An 18,447-nucleotide genomic window follows, 5' to 3' on the forward strand; every position below is an offset into this window, starting at 1 on the left:
ATAAAATATAATTTATGTGATTAATTTTAAAAGTTTTTTTGGATAAAATATTATGTAATAAAAGCATATGCTAAATATGATAACTTGAAAAAGACATTTATTTTGTAAGTTTTATATTGTTAATGATTCTAGATAAGTACTCGTGCTATAACACTGGTTAAATTTTATTTAATACAAAATTTTGTATATTTTCTATTTAAAAATAAAATTTTAATATATTGTATTAGTTTATGTACTTGAAGCTATTTCAATAATCTATATTCTACCTCATGACTTGAATGTCATTATAAGACATAATTTTGTGAATTTGGTTTTATAAAAAGCGAGTTATTATATTATGAGTAATTTAATATATTGTTATATTTTTTTTGAGTTATTATATTTTGTGAATTTGGTTTTTAAAATGCGAGTTATTATACTTGGTTTTTTTAAATTCTTTCATATTATAGTGACATATTATTGACATTGCTATAACAAACCAATTTAGAGTGTTTATAGTTTCTAGCTTTAATATCAAGTTTCAATATTTTAAAAATATTTCAAAATAATTTATTTAAAGTTTATTATATTGTATAAAATTATAAAATTCAAAAAAGTATGAAATTGAATTTAAATATTCAAATTTTCGTTACTCAGTTAAATTTTAATTCAATAGATATTATTTTTTAAGAATTATATTAATAAAAATTGATTTTTTTATAGATTGAATCATTTATATTTGTTTTTAAATATTCAAATTATGGTTTATCCGGAAATAAAACTATTTTTTAATTAATATGATAATTTATTTGTTTCACAAAATAGACTCATATATAAAAATGAGAGGTGGAGTATAATAATAATTAACAAATTAATATGTTAAGTTAGATATCAAAGTATTTTATTTGATGAATAATTTAGTAAAGAAAATTAATATGGTAAGTTAGATGATATCAAATGATTATTTAGAATATTTACTTTAAGATTTTTGGAAACAATAAATCCAGACTACACTAATAATATAAAACTTAATCTATAACCTATTTGTATATATAGTATACAAAACAATGTTGTGTACTTCCATTTTATTATATAGGGATTATTCCCTTAAAATAATGGCCAATAAAATTATGGATTTTACCTAGCAAACCGACGTAAACATAAAGTTAAACCTAACATTACTTTAAAAACAAAAGAAAAAACCGAAGCAAGTTTGTGACGTTAAATTAGCGTCAATTTTAAAACCGAAGTAAACAATGTTAGCATGGCCCCTTGATACGTCAGTTACAAAACTGACGTTATAATATTTAAGTCAGATTTAAACTGACGTTAAGCTTCATAAAAACCGAGTTAACAAGTTAACAAAAACCAAGTTAACAAAACAAAATATCTAAATATTTACTCCAAAAAAAGTATGAAAAGTTTCTCAGTCTTTTTATTTGTTTTAAGTCTCTGCGTGTTCAACAATGTATCCGGCGCTGGAATCAGGATCGCGAACGAGCTTAAATTCAACAAAAATCTTTGGATGAGATGTTATTCTAAAGATGATGTTATTGGTCCAAAAATAATACCAATGGGACAAGATTATTCATTTTATTTTGGCACTAACTTTTTTCGTACAACGCGTTTTATGTGTACTTTGAAACAAGGTCCTAACTACAAACACTATCAGAGTTTTACAGCATTCAAACTTTTCAGTAATTTAGATACCGGAGGCCTATGGGATTGGAGAGCTAGAGAAGATGGAGTTTATTTAGTGAAAGAACATGAATATTTTGTTCAGAATCCAGTTAATCTGCATAAAGAATATGATTGGATAAATTAAAAAAATTAACAAAATAACTTACAAAAAAAATTGTATTACGTTTTTAAACAAAAAAAATATATATATATAAAAGTATCTTGATATCGAAAATCGAGTATTCTATCAACTAGTTAAAAATCAAATAAATAAAAAACTGAAATTTACCGAGACTCACTCAAACAAGAATTGAAAAGTCTTGGAATGTATATACTCGATGAAAGGGTGTGAGAGTTTGCTACTTATGAATTAGTGATATAAATAAAGTTTGTTCATCATAGTTTCATATGCTAATTTGGAGCTATGGAGGGATTTAGATTTCTGGAGAGATAGCTAGAAAGTAACTCTTATCTTGTAATACGTTTTGGTGCCTTTGTGATCCAAGTCGAGCAATGACAAGCCAACAAAAAGATATAAGCCCAACATAGTCAGTGAATTAGATTGAGAAAAGGGTATTGAGATGTCTAGTTGCACCCACATAGCTCAATGATGTATCACACTAATTTTGTAAGAATATCTTTGATATCTTATAGCTCAACCCTACATCAAATACTGTGTTATCCAACCAGCTTTCATGACTCTAAAGCTCGAAGACCTGTTTCTTAGCTTATTGTTAAGTCAAATTAAATTTTTCCATTTAATTATCCTAATAGACACTGCTCATGAACAGCCAACCCGCAACGAAGGCAGAGATAGCCTTGTCCACCAGATTCGTTACAAAAGTCGCAAGTACGTAATGATCTAAAATAACATAATTGTAGTCTTGTAGAGGGTGGTGGTGCCACGGTATATAAAAATGGAACGGGGAAGTTATGTGATCAACTATGCAACCAATGTCCAAAATTGAGTTTACAATCGTAGCAATGATAAAGAAGGCGCTAGATGTTTTTACCGCATAGATGACATTTTGGGCCGGTGTGATCAGGAACCCCGGTCATGAGAAGCTTGAGATTTGTTCATCTTCGTCCCATGAACAAATCCATGAGAAGCTTGAGATTTGTTCTATATTTATTTAAACTATAAAATTAACCTCTGTATCTTAAACCAGATCATGAGATATAAAATAATTATAATCTAATTATTAGGAGGGGTGATGTTTGTTCGTGCCTCTTTATAAAGCAATTGTCTGATCTGATTATTCATGGTAAGCCTTTGCTTTCTCACTTCTACCTCGACAAGGTTTTAAGAAAGCTTGTGTAGATTTAAGAAATATTTTATCATCCAATCCACCCATAGCAAGCCTTTGCCAGATATAATACGCCAAATCACTTCAAAAAATTAATGCTCACTTTGTTTGCCTATTCTATTGATGGCAAGCCCAAAACCTCCTTCACTTTTTGGAGTACATACCTCAGAGACCAAGCCACATGAGAAATTAATTGGAGTTGTAGATGCTCAATGGATTATTTATTCATCAAGGTATTCTTACCAGTTACTTGGTTACCAAGTATGCTATCTACAATCCTTTATTCCATAATTATCTTGGACCGACTTTTAAATTAATTTTTAAAAATTAAGGCAAAATTGTATAAGGAATCGATCGAACTCACAAGCATAGGTATCACTAGCATGTTGCTAGGTGGCTCTGCATATACACAAATCTAAAACTTAGAACAAGGTTTTAAAAATATACATATTAAAAACCGAAACATGACGAAATTTGACTTGGCATGACATGTTGTCTCCGGTTAAAAACTTAAAACTAATATTCTTACATGTACATAATAATTAACTTACATATGTAAGCGTGTGATGGGAATATGGGATCCGAAGCTGGTGAAGGAGTCATATCCATGGATGGAGCGAGAGATTTGTTCATCTTCGTCCCAAGTCCCAACTGATAAAAAACGAAGGCAGTAATGAAGAAAGAAACGTAGTAATTTATAGGGTATCTTGGCGTTTTAGTACGTTTGTGAAACATAATTAGAATTATGATACATATACTATTTACAATCGAAAAAAGTGGGTGGTGTGAGATAGAGGAGAATAGAGATAGAGAAATAAGTGGGACAGAGCCAGCCACCACCACTGCACACCTCCGGCCACCACCCCTACCCACCTCCGGCCATCCTACCTCCAGCCAGCCACCATCCCATTATCATCACTCCCTCCAAGACAACACTAAACTGGTAATTTTAATTACCTCTATGTTACTTTCTTAAAAATTTTAAAATAGTATGCTATATTTTTCTATAATTTTTTTCATTTGGTTATACAGCTAATTCACCCTAAAAAGAAACTACAATTAGCCTAACATCAATTTTGTGACAAAATTTTTGTCTATAAAAAACCTCACTCACACTCGCATTAATGTAACAGTTGACCGATTGAAGAAGTCTGATCTCACAGATAATTGGTCAGGGAAGCGTATGCTGTTGAGTGTTGAGAACAAGCTCTAGAGCATTACATGAGAAAGACTCTCTCATCCCAATGCCAGAATAAGAGTATTTTTGGTTCATATGCAATGTAAGGGATATTAAACGATCCCCATAGCACGAGAGGTTCAAATATTAGGGTCAACAACTTAGGAAGGTTTTTGGTTTTTGGGGGAAAAAATTGAATAAAATTTTGCCTTAAACGCTGCAATTTTGTTTTAGTGGAAATCATGCATTCAATTGAGGTATATATCTAAGTAGGTGAAAAGATAAATGGAAGTTTGTATATATTAAGAGTGTAATATATGAAAAAAAAAGATAAATGAATGAAAAAAAAAGATAACTAGAAAATGAATGAAAAAAAAGAGAGTTGTCGATCTTATCTCTTTCCTTTTTTTTTTTTTTTCAACCAAACTATATTAAAAATTAAAGAGAACTCCATGATTGGTTGCCCAAACAAGAGGATACGAGTTTACAAAGGTAGAAACTGAAGGTAGGGTTCGTGAAGATCGAGCGAGGCAATCGGCCCTGACATTGTCATCGCGAGGAATCCTGGAGAGGGAGAAGGAGGGAAAGGAACTTCGAAGCAATGAGAAATCCTCCAGCAGATTAGAATTTACATTTAGCTAATTGCACTATTATAATATCATTTATCTTGATTTATTTGAAAAAAAAATATTTTAACTAAAATAGATTTAAATTAAGAAAAATAAAATATTTAGGTTCACACCCCCCCTAGGGGTGAATGCTCATATTATTCACCCTCTCATCTTTCAGCCAATCAGAATTTTCTATCTAATATTTCATTTAAAAATAAATCGAAATTAAATTAAAAAGCAAAACAAATTAAGAAAACAAATTATGTATCATTTTAATTAAAGAAAGTTAAATATTAGCTTTGTTTAGATTTTAAAATGAAACGAAGTTATATATCGATTTGGGTTTATAAATAAAAATTACAGTTTAGATTTTACAATTAGAACAAAATTATATGTCGGTTTGGGTTTACGAATGAGGTGATTAGGTTTTTTTACATTTTAAAAATAAAACGAAATTATATGTCGGTTTGAGTTTACAAATAAGGTGGTAAAGGTTTAAATTTTATAATTAGAACAAAATGAGGTGGTTAGAGTTTAGATTTTACTATTAGAACGGAATTATATGTCAGTTTCGACGGTTTGAATTTACAAATGAGATGGTTAGGGTTCATATTTTACAATTAGAACGAAATTATATATTGGGTTTATAAAATAGCGATTTGGATTTTTTATTTTACAATTATGTATACATATTTTTTTTTCTTATTTTATAAGGAAGTATATTGTCCTTAAATTAATCTCACACATCGCGTGGGTCTTCTTCTATTGTGAAGATAATAAAAAGATCTAATTACCAAAAAAAATACACAAATGAACTTGTGATAATTTATTCGTAAACTGTATATAATAGACAACTAGATATATAAACGATGGTCAAATCTAATGGTGAAGAGTCATCGTACCGCTACCAACAATCAATAGTTCAATACAAATGTTTATTAAGAAAGGAACAATTAGTAGAGAAGCTCGTAAATATAATACCAAAAAAAAAAAATCTAATAGAGGCCCTTGAACACTTAAACTATGCCCATGGTGGAGGACATCTGAACTTAAATGTGGAGGCCCTCTTAGTTTTAACAGATGCGAAATAATAATAAGAACAAAAGAAGAATCCGTTTTTTCTTCTCATAAGAACAAAGGGACCTGGGCAGCGACATAGACATGTGTAACAAAACGGCCGTGAAGAGCTACTGTTCGACAGCAGTTCAATATGTTTTTTTGTCGTTCCTCCTGGTTTGGCGTACCTGATATCCCCGACTACACAGAAAACATGCAAAGTGACCCCGCAATCTTTACAAGTATAGAACCAAGTCTTTGGATTTGTTTCTCTTTCGCAAATATCACACCAGTATTTGCCACTTGCCTTTTTATCGCCATAACATAGAGTTAGTAGATGATCATCGTACCTCGGAAGCGTTACTGTTAATGGTAGAGTTGCACAACGAAAATCCAAAAAGTAATCGCATTTCATACAACCTATGACGACACTTCTTTCATCGATGCCGCAGTTCTGGCAAGTCTTCATGTCATCGAATTCTAGTTTGAGGTAGAGCAAATGATGATCATGACTTCCATGGATAAAAGGCATCGTAATCGAACTGCATATTAAGTCAAAGAGCTCGCCCCAATATGTTTTGTAGATGAATCCCTCGCAAAAAACTTGATGACAAGCTCCGAAAATTTCTCTGTAGCTTTGGCTTTGGGGGCAAAGAGCGAGAGGTTGTGGGCTCAGAAAATGTCGTTTCTTTTTAGGAAGATCAGCACATATTTCATGGAGAATGAAATTGCAATCTGATTATGAACACTTGTAGAATGTGTAAGTGTTGAAACTCGTTTAGCTCTTTACTTGGTCTGTTACTTAATCTATGTTGTGTTTGTTGTTTGCAGGTTAGAACAAGAAGTAAAGAGACAGAGGATTTACGAGTTCCCAAGGCTTAGACCAGCCAAGGTACGTCTCGGTGAGCTTGACCGCTCACTAGAGGTTCCACTATGAACAAAGAACAGAGTACAACCAAGAATCATTCACCCGTACAGAAAGCTTAAACCCTCAAGAAGAAATAAGGAAGATGATGAAGAACTCTCACCAAAAAAACCCAAAACCCTCTCAAACGCTCTCTAGACTAAAGTAACTCTCTTTGTTGTCTTACTCTACTGTCTGATTGTCTTTCCCTTTAAAACCTCCTTGTCCCCTCTGTTAATTCCCGTTTTTACCCTGTAGCAGGTTCTCTTGAGCTCCACGCCGAAGCTTGTCGTAATTCGCTACTCGACAGGATGCAGAGACCTGTGTTCGTACAAGAGACGTGGACCACTTCATTCTAAACCGACCTCTTAATGGGCTCAACACAGCAAGGCCCATTTCCGGTTTAAGTCCACCAGCCCAAATCCATAATCGTTTTGACATTCTCGACCTTGATTGTGGATAGGGCACAAACCCGAGATACTCTACCGTCTCTCCTCCTTCTTCGACATTAACCTGCCGACTCCAACCTCCGACATTCACCTGCCGGATCCAACCTCCGACATTTACCTGCCGGAACCATAGCTCCTCAACCGGAGCCGATTCAGTCTCTGAGCAATCTCAGACAACTCAAAGCTTCTTCAAACTTCCACACCGGTACCGATTTTGTGAGAATATCAGCCGGATTCTCCAAAGTCCCGATCTTAGTCACAACCACTAGTCCATCCGCTACCACGTCTCGAATGAAGTTAAGACGAATAGCCATATGCTTAGTCTTCGAATGGAACACGCTATTCTTCGCCAAGCAGATCGCACTTTGAGAATCACTGCAGATTTCTACACTCTTTTGAGGAAATCCCAATTCCCTGGTAATTCCCTTTAACCACAACGCTTCTTTCCCTGCTTCTACTAGAGCCATGTACTCAGCTTCCGTTGATGACATAGCTACTACTTGTTGCAGTCCTGAGCGCCAGCTGATTGTGTTTCCTCCTGCCTGAAACACATAACCTGTGATCGAACGACTTCTATCACGGTCAGCTCCATAATCACTATCGCAGTACCCTTTCACTTTAAATTTCTCAGATTTCTTGAATGTCAGACTCAAGTCTTTAGAGTCTCTTATGTATCTGAGTATCCATTTAACAGCTTCCCAATGTTTTTCATTAGGTGCTCCCATAAAGCGACTGACCATATTGATTGCATAGGCAAGATCTGGGCGAGATCCCACCATCGCGTACATCAAACTCCCAACAGCACTAGAGTAAGGTACGTTCTTCATCCTTGCTGCAGTCTTAGCTTTATCTTCTTCCTTTGTACTGCATAGTTTAAATTGACAACCGAAAGGTGTTTGAACTGGCGTAGACTTGTCCATTCTAAACTTCTTAAGAATCTTTTCCAAATAGCCTTGCTGTGACAACTTCAACACACCTTTACTTCTGTCCCTCGAAATGTCCATGCCTAGAATTCTACTTGCTGCTCCTAAGTCTTTCATTTCGAATTCACTGCTTAGGACTGTCTTCAGTTTGACAATCTCTGACATATCCTCAGCAGCCACCAGCATATCATCTACATAGAGTAGTAGATACACAAAATCATCCTCCTTGTAACACTTGAAGTACACACATGTATCAAATTGATTTCTTGAGTACCCTTGTGACTTCATAAACTGATCAAACCTCAAATTCCATTGTCTTGGAGATTGTTTCAACCCGTACAGAGATCTCTGTAGCAAACACACCTCATTATCACCCTCTGAAAAACCTTCCGGCGGTTCCATAAGTATTCTTTCATCTAACCTTCCATGTAAGAAAGCCGTTTTCACATCTAACTGTTCCAACTCCATATCACGATCAACTACCATTGATAAAAACAGCCTTATAGTGACATGTTTAACCACTGGTGAGAAAACCTCATGATAATCAACTCCCTCTATCTGTGAAAAGCCTTTAGCAACCAACCTTGCTTTGAACCTAGGCTCCTCAACCCCTGGAATCCCTGGTTTGGACTTAAATACCCACTTGCAACCGACTGTTCTTTGCTTCTCAGCTCTTGAAATAGACTTCCAAGTGTGATTCTTCTTATGAGATTCCATCTCCTCTTTCATTGCCTCTATCCATTGCTCTTTGTACGGTCCACAGATAGCTTCTAGATAAGTATTAGGCTCATCATCATCCATCAGTTCCGCATCACTTAGAGCATAAGCAGTTATATCAGCCTCGATATACCTACTTGGCTTCTTGACATTTCTTCTCACTCTATCTCTTGCCAATAGGTAGTTATCAAGAGGTGAATCTGAGACTTCATATTCAGACTCTTCTCCCGAGTCTTCTTCTTCTTCTTCTTGATCAGAAACTTGCGTAGCTCCACCTTCACCAGAGGTTTCTCCTGTAGTACTTGACTCACCGGCATTGTCTTCCTCAGGGAGTTCGAATGTGAATTTCTTTTTCCCTTTTGGATCTGATATCTTGTCTAGCTCAGTAGACTGTTTCCCAATATCCTTGTAGACAATATCCTCACAAAAGATAGTGTCACGACTGACAATGCACCTTTTGTCTTCAAGACTCCAGATTCTATAACCTTTCACACCTTGAGGATAACCCATGAAGACTCCCTTCTTAGCTCTAGGTTTGAGCTTCCCTTGATCAACATGGTAATAGACTAGACATCCAAACCTCCTCATATGTGAATAATTTGGTTCTTTCCCTGACCACACTTCTTCTGGAATTTCAAAGTTTAGTGGTGTAGATGGCGTTCTATTGATCATGTACACCACCGTAGATGTAGCTTCAGCCCAGAAGGATTCACCCAATCCAGTCTCAATTAAGAGACTTCTTACTTTCTCCAGTATGGTCCGATTTAACCTCTCAGCGACTCCATTTTGTTGAGGGGTGTACGGACACGTCTTGTGCCTTAGGATCCCATGAAGCTTACAATGGTCATCGAAGGTCTTGTTGCAGTATTCAAGACCATTATCCGTCCTTAAGGCTTTCAACTTCTTTCCACACTGATTCTCAGTGACTGTCTTCCACTCAACAAATCTCTCATAAGCTTCATCCTTAGTCTTGAGAAAACAGACCCATACCTTCCTTGAGAAATCATCAACAAATGACATGTAGTATTGGCACTTAGACAAACTTGGAGTGACATTAGGAGAGCCCCACAAATCCGAATGGACATACTCCAAAGGTTCTTTAGAAGTATGAGTTCCTGTCTTGAATGATTTCCTGTGAGCCTTACCAAGAATGCAACATTCACACTGTTTAAAGTCTTTAAACGTGCTTGAGCTTATTAGCTCCTTCCTTACTAACTGATGTAGTCCTCTTGCACTCAAATGGCCCAATCTATTGTGCCACAAGTCGGTTGTATTCACTGACTTGACAGCCGCATTAGCCTGCTCCACCTCAGGTTTACCATCTAGGAAGTAAAGAGTGTCCTTGTAATCACCAGCTAACACTTCTCTCTCTTTATAGAAAACTTGCATCCTGAAGTTTCTTGACTGAAACCAACACCCGAGTGTCTCTAATTGTCCCAGAGAGATCAAGTTTCTTCTAGCTGTTGCTGAATACCTGACTTGCGTTAATACAACTGATGTTCCGTTGTAATTAACAATCTTAACTTTCCCAATCGCTGTTACTTCACAGTAGGAATCATTTCCCATTAGAATTCTCCCTCCATCGATTTCTTCCACATCAAACATCAAGTCTTTTCTGAATGTCAGATGGTATGAACATTCTGAATCCAGAATCCACTATTCTCTAGCAACATTTACCGAGCCTGATAGCATCACAGGTTCTGCCCATTCAGCTTTTGCAACACTAGCTTCTCCAACCTCGTGTTTACTATTGTTTGATGACTGCTTCTTTTTAGGACAATCCTTTTTAAAATGTCCTTCTTCTCCACATATCCAACACTCTCTGCCTTTCGGTCTTGACTTAGACCTACTGTTGTTCTGCTTTCCTTTACCTTTCTTCTCTGTTCTTCCTCTTGCCTGAATGACCAACCCTTCACTCTCTGACTGCAGTTTGTATATCCCTTTATCCTTCAGCTCCAACTCAATAGAGTAGGCTGCCCTAATAACTTCCTTCTTGGTGATAGTACTTCTTCCACTGCTGTACTTGAGAGTGTGAATCAGGCTTTCAAACTGCTTCGGCAAGCTGTTCATGAGAATTGCTGCATGATCCTCGTCACTCATCTCAACATGCACACTCGACAAATCTGATATCAACTTGTTAAACACGTCAAGGTTCTTGTCTAGATTCTTTGAACCATCCATCTTAAAGCTGTAAACCCTTTGCTTCAAGTAAAACCTGTGAGGTAGTGTCTTAACTTGATACTCAGATTCCAATGCATTCTATATGTCGTGTGCTGTAGGTTCCTTCATGACCTTTCTCAGAACAATATCGTGTAGGCTCATGCTCAAGAGATTCCTCACCCTCCGATCCTTGTCCAGCCACTTTGGATCAGATTTGACTCGCTCTTCTGCTTGTTTTCCATCTTCCCCTTCCTTGACGTTGTCCTTATCTTCTCCAGTTTTTACAAACGCCGAGGGAGGTAACAGAGCAGATTCGAGTCCCAGAATCTCTAGCTGAGCCTGGATCTTATGTTTCCACAAAGCAAAATCTCCTTCACCATCAAACTTTTCTACTTTAAACCTTCCTTGAGTGGGTTCCATACTCACCTAGTTCTTCTACCAGATAACTAAGTGAATAACTTCCACTACAACCCAGGAGTTACCGATCTACAAACATTTATAGAACTACTACCCAGAAAACCCACAAAGTTCGCACCTTTCTTAGATTTAGTACCTCAGACTCGCTTGAGCTGCAACCTGAAGCTCTGATACCACTTGTTGAAACTTCGTTTAGCTCTTTACTTGGTCTGTTACTTAATCTATGTTGTGTTTGTTGTTTGCAGGTTAGAACAAGAAGTAAAGAGACAGAGGATTTACGAGTTCCCAAGGCTTAGACCAGCCAAGGTACGTCTCGGTGAGCTTGACCGCTCACTAGAGGTTCCAATATGAACAAAGAACAGAGTACAACCAAGAATCACTCACCCGTACAGAAAGCTTAAACCCTCAAGAAGAAATAAGGAAGATGATGAAGAACTCTCACCAAAAAAACCCAAAACCCTCTCAAACGCTCTCTATACTAAAGTAACTCTCTTTGTTGTCTTACTCTACTGTCTGATTGTCCTTCCCTTTAAAACCTCCTTGTCCCCTCTGTTAATTCCCGTTTTTACCCTGTAGCAGGTTCTTTTGAGCTCCACGCCGAAGCTTGTCGTAATCCGCTACTCGACAGGATGCAGAGACCTGTGTTCATACAAGAGACGTGGACCACTTCATTCTAAACCGACCTCTTAATGGGCTCAACACAGCAAGGCCCATTTCCGGTTTAAGTCCACCAGCCCAAATCCATAATCGTTTTGACAGTAAGAACCGATGGGACGAACACATGCTCCATAGAAGCTGCTTTCTTCACCGTCTTTGCTGACGCTCATGATCAGGTAATTATGTTCATGAGAGAAATGTGTGATTGTGTTGTCATCATTCCTCTTGAATGGCTCGATATCTTCAATTTTTTTAGGTACCCCATCAAGCTCTTTCCCATCCCACACGTCATTCCTCGTTGCACACAATGAATGAATAGCGTAATTAGGACAAAGAGAACAAGAATAACCCCATAAGAAAATGCAAAGTAGTGTTTTGGTAATATCACTGATTCACTTCGGTTTCGTGTTAATGGATCAACATACTTGTTATATCGATGCTACTAGTTATAAATTTTCATATATTGACGTTGACAAATATATATTAATACAACTAGTGGGCACGGATATAGTCTTTGTTTACTTTAATTTAAACACTAATTAATATCGTTTGTCCAGTTTAGGTTTTTGTCAGCTGCCATGTTAGTTTGTTTAATTATTTCGACTTCTTTAATTTCGTATCGATACGAAACAGGCATCTAATCCGCAACATGCATGTTTTCTTCCTTTTCTTTAAGTCCTAATCTAGCCCTTTCTTAAAGAGGTTTAAATGAAGATATGAGAAATCAATATCTGAAATATATAGACATAATACTGTGTTTGACTAAAAACTAAATAACGAACTTAACAAAACCAAACCAGTCCATTATATTTGATGTTAATGCTGTCACATTAGAATTAAAACATCGAGAATTAAATGATAGACCTAAATCAAATACCGTAAGAGTTTTTCGATGATTTTCACAGAAAGATTGGTTACCACATATTGTCTAAGAAATACAAAAATACCAGACAATATGATAGGCTAAGTATACTAACTTCTGAGTCATCAAATCATTTTTCTTTGCCTATTTGGTTTATGTGGATTTAAAGTATTTGATAATAACTTGTAAGAAAATGAAGACAATAAGTCCATGCCACGTTAAAAATAATCAAAATGTCTTGTAGTAATAATAAATAAAAAATGAAACGCCAAACTCGACTTAGATCGTACGTTAACGTTAGTCGAGAATTCTTCTGAATCTATAAGCCAACCTGTAGATTTAACCACAAACATAAGTTAAATATGCATCGAATTTTACATAAAGTGGGTATGTATGTTTGACAACCAAAAAAAAACAAAATGTTATATATATATATATATATGTATATATATGTATATATTGAAGAACTTCAGCCTTATTTATTTCAGACTTAACCAAGATTTTGGAGTATGGAGGATCGCTAGACACGGACGTGCTTAGAAGTTGGAACCCTCAAGAAATTGTTGCACTTTCCACCAACGCAAGACACGTATCTCGTTAACACAAGTTACATATCTAAAAAGTTAATAGCAAACGATAGCAACCTCTCCATATATGCACAGCACTTGAGAACTCGCTTCCTATTAATTTGAAGTGTTTTTAAGAAAAAAAAAAAAAAAAAGTTAGAACACAAATATCTCAATATATATTATTTAGAAAATTATTAGAAGGAATAATAAAACAAACTCATCATGGTCTTTTATGCTAAACGTATATCTGTAGACACTGATATCAGATTATTCAAACACTTGACAGTGTGCCAACCTTGACGATACGCCCAAGCAACTCTATATAGAAAAATTACATAAGATAAACAAAATAACCAATTAGTTTGAACTTTGAACATGTATACTGTTAAAAAATATATATATAAAAAATAAATAAAATAAAATAAAATAAAACTCTCCGACCAAATAAGACTATCAAGTATTCCACGAAATACATCGACGAACGGAGTCTCATCCATATAAAAATTAGTAACGATTCCTCTGTCTGCCATGTTAGTTTGTTTACTCCGACTTCTTTATTTTCTTTATCTTTGCTTTCCTAATTCTCAACAGCCAAGTTTCTTTCTATTTAATTAAATAACAAAAAAAATTCAAGACCCTGAAGATAAAAAGAAAATTTATTCATTCATTAGTTGTATGAATCTTGATCATAGAAGGAATAAGTCAAAAAAGTCACGACAGCTAACATTGAGCAGTCGATGAGATACATTACTTAAAAAAGATCATGTTGTGCTATAATAATGTTAAGAACACTATGTTCATCTTTAGAGGGAAATGTCTTTACATTAAAAACAACTAGATTCGGACCCGCACGTACGTGTGCGGGGTTGATTTCAAAACTAAATTTTCTTTAAATTTTATAAAATATTATATATGTACGATGTTATATTTATTTGTATAATTATTGTTTATCAATGTTTGAAATAATAAAAGTTTAACATAAATTTAAATTTCACACGACGATAGATCCGAATAGAATGTGAAATGGATTAGTGACTGGTCAGATTTGTACAAGCTATAAAACTGGATTAAAAAATTGTCAAAAAGATTAAAACTTCCAAAACCGAATGATCTAAATTTTCAAGCCGGTCAAACCCATCACGATAGGCATGCATTTGAACCGGATTAGTAATGTGTTAAACTTGTATTAATATTATATATTATATAATATAAATCTGAAAATTAGGTATTTAATTATATATTTTGTTTATTTCCAAAAGTTTGCAAATAACCTAAAAATATGTGGCTGTTAAACCTTAATTTTTTTAAAAATCATAAAAGCCTGATTGGCAAATAAAATACTTTTAAGTCTTTTAAATGCTTTTATTTAAAGCCTTAAAAGCCTTCAACAATCAGGGGTTATGTGAATTTGATGACTGCACCCAAGCTGTTTTAAAATAGTTTCGTCCCTGCTTCTTGTGTGATCCTTGTTTTATATTGAGTTGGATTTTTACATAATTTTCAGGTTTAGTAGTGATTTAATCTTTGTTTAACCATAAAGTAACATAATTTAACTACATAATGTAAATGACTAAATGGCTAATAAATTAGAAATGAATAACCAATTGTTACAAAAACATAAGATATCTATTTTATTGTTGTGTCAATAACCTTTACACTTATAACTTGTATTTAGAAGGTTGTGACGACCATTTAAATATTTATTGGAAAATTTCTATTATATTTTTAAAATATAAAAATTTATTAACATGAGATTGAGATTAGAAGACAGTTCTGTAGAATTCTCGACTATGTTGACCTTGAACCCTGCATAAAGACACCCTAATTATTAGCTAATTTAAATAAGACATAACAAATACCAAATAATTAGATTCTTAATGTTAATGTATGCGTAAAACACACCTATGACTTTGATTTCTGAGTCAAATATATCGATCCAAAGTTTGCCATCTACAAAAACAAAGCACACAAATTAATAAAACACAAAAATCACCTTTAAAAAGTCGAGAAAAAATTACAGCATTTAACATTCTAATCTCGCAAAAATGTTAAACTTTAGGAATTTTTAGTTGTTTGTATAAATTTATATCACCAACTATTATTTTGAAGAACTTCTAAACAAATCCAAAGAATCAATCTCTACACTACTTATCTGTCCAAATCTTCCCTGCACAATCAAACCACAATATGTTGTGACCTACCCAAATCCTCCCTGAAATAGCATCCCCCAACATCAAAACACTACATCCACCAAATAATTTTTTTGTTGACATATTAATAAAGAATTTATAAGTGTGAAGATTGATTGGTGTAAATCATAATAGGAAGCAAAAAAAGATAAGCATATGCATGCTCATGCCATTTTATACAAATAGAGGTGAGAAATATTAATTTTCTTAACTTCTCATCTGCTTTATAAATTGAACAGAAACTATTTAATAAAAAAACAGAAACAGAATAATATAGAAAAATGATAACCCATACAGATTCTGGAATACTTTCAGAATTCATTGTCTTATTCAAAAATAATCCATCTCTTCATGCTCTTAAACCTATACTTAGAAAATTGAGATCACCCTGAAAATTAGCATATGTTATAATCTTTGTATACAAAAGTTTAAACTTGTGACCTTAAATTAGGAGACGGCTCCTTAGGCTTCTCAAGCTATGTTTACTCTAAAACCTACATTAACACATTGTAGTCGTTAGCTTATTTAAATAAAATCTAACAAAGAACAAATAATTATAAATAAAAAGAGAGACATAGATTAAACGGAAAATATTAACATGCATATAACAATCTGGAAAAAAAATATTTAACAAAGAACACAAGAAGCTAATAGGCTTTGGTTTTATAATAAAATAGATTTAAGAGTTTTTGTTAAGTTCAAAATGATTTAATTACTACATTATTTATACAACAACAAAAAAGTTGTTTAAAATGTAAGTTGCTAAGATTTGGTAAGCTGCTAAGATTTTGTAAATTAGAATATTTCTAATTCCGAAATTTTGGTATAAATTGTCAAATATGTTTTTTTTTAATTAATCACATATATACTTTTGTAGAAGATATTATAAGATTGATCCTAATATTAGCAATATAATTCTAATGTTATAAGGAAAGAAATAAAGTATGATGTGCTAATTACGTGGGTTGATTTTCTTTTCTTTAAGTGTAGTACCTAATTTATGTGGATAGAGTAGTTTAGATTTAATGGCATGTACAAACGAATATTGTGTTACCATATTTTTTATTTCCGATTTTTATGTATTAATAATCATTTAATATTTGTTTGGCTATTACACTTAAATAGTAATCTGTTTGGTTCCGATTTTGTGGCTAAACATATCACATATAATATTTGTTTGGTTTTATAGTTTCCTCATTAATTATTTATGTTTGGCTTCAAGGATTACACATATCCTTATTCTTATTTGAATGGCATTTCATTGTAATAATCTCTAACTCTATGTCTACTTATTAAAAATGCTTCCCTTTTAATAGTATAAATAATAGATAAAAAAAAATATTAATTAAATTATTTTGGTGTCTTTAAACATAGGACATTAAAGAATAAATGTCTTCACCAAGACATTTAAGACACAATATCTTAAAACTTACTAAGCCACAAAAACAATTTAATTAATATTGTTTTTTGTTTATTATTTTTCTAATTTAAATTGAGAAACCAAAATGAACCAAATACATCAATTTTACCGATAGAAAACCTCACACTTGCATTAATGCATGCAACAGTTGATCGATCCCCAATTAGTCAATCTCAACTTAGTTGGGAGGCGATCCAGGTTTGCTATCCACATGTTAAAAGCGTGCCTGGGCGTAGCTCCTTTAAACCAAACTGAGTCGCGCCAATCTACAGGATTTGCTCTTGGCCTGAGTGCTTCCCATGTTTTCCGTGTGGAGAAACCCTCGCAAGAATTGTCATCTACTACCTAGTCATAAGAATCCATTCCTTGCGAGTCACTAGGCAGGTTTATTGTTCTTAGATAGGCATGAAGAGCTAGGGTTTGTTCTGACTTTGGATCTGCTAAATTCCAGCCCTCGTGATTACACACATCAACTACTTTGGCATTTGCTGGTACGCTTAAGCTCCGAGGACCCCCCGTACCTATGAACTTGATCAAGGGACCAAGCGGAGTCCAATTATCAAACCAGAAATTTGCCTCTCTTCCATTTCCGATATTACACTTGATGAAGTGAACTGCCTGCTCTCTTAGCGTTAGTATACACTTCCAATTCCAGGTGTCGGAGCTTCTTTCTATTTGGTTCCAGAAACTAGTTGTCGAACTGACATTGTGATGCTTATGCCAAGCCACCCATAAGGATCCACTATTCGAGAAAAGGAGCCAAATCAAACGGAGACATAAGGTTCTGTTCCAAGAGGCAAACCTTCATAATTCCAACCCTCCTTCCTTCTTAGGTAAACATACCTGGGCCCAAGCAGCCTTTTTTATTCCTGTTTTTTCAATCTGCCCTGACCACAAGAACCTTGAACACATAGATTCTATTTGCCTTATACATCCTAACGGAAGGATGAAAACGGAGATCTAGAAGTTGACAATTCCTGAGATTACCGAGACAATAAATTGGACCCTTCCAGCAAAAGAGAGAGATCGTACTGCCCATGACTTAAATCTTGCAGATATCTTCTCAATTAACATCGTATATTCAGAAATTTTCAGCTTTCTGCTCATTAGAGGTAGCCCAAGATGTCTAATAGGTAGATACCCATTTGTGAATCCATAGCTTTCCAATGCGGTGGATTCAGTATGGCTCAAACCTGCGTGGTACAACTGAGTCTTCTCCCTATTCATTTGGAGGCCTGACCAACCAGCAAAATCCTCAAGAGTTTTGTAAATGCCATGGAGAGAAGAACTATCCTCATTGAAGAATATCATTACATCATTTGCGAACATAAAATGGGATATGCCTAGCTCAGCTGTTTTCGGGTGGTAAG

General features: G+C 34.4%; 2 pseudogenes; one reads left to right on the forward strand and one right to left on the reverse strand.

The window, feature by feature from the left end:
* The first annotated feature begins 1,377 nt into the window (after positions 1–1,377).
* On the forward strand, positions 1,378–1,894 carry LOC104710591 (S-protein homolog 17 pseudogene; annotated as a pseudogene).
* Positions 1,895–5,775: 3,881 nt separating this feature from the next.
* LOC109126364 (uncharacterized) lies at positions 5,776–17,989 on the reverse strand (annotated as a pseudogene).
* Between the last annotated feature and the right edge of the window lie 458 nt (positions 17,990–18,447).

This window comes from Camelina sativa, chromosome 9 (assembly GCF_030686135.1).
Source record: "Camelina sativa cultivar CO46 ecotype springtype chromosome 9, ASM3068613v1".
Lineage (NCBI taxonomy): Eukaryota > Viridiplantae > Streptophyta > Magnoliopsida > Brassicales > Brassicaceae > Camelina > Camelina sativa.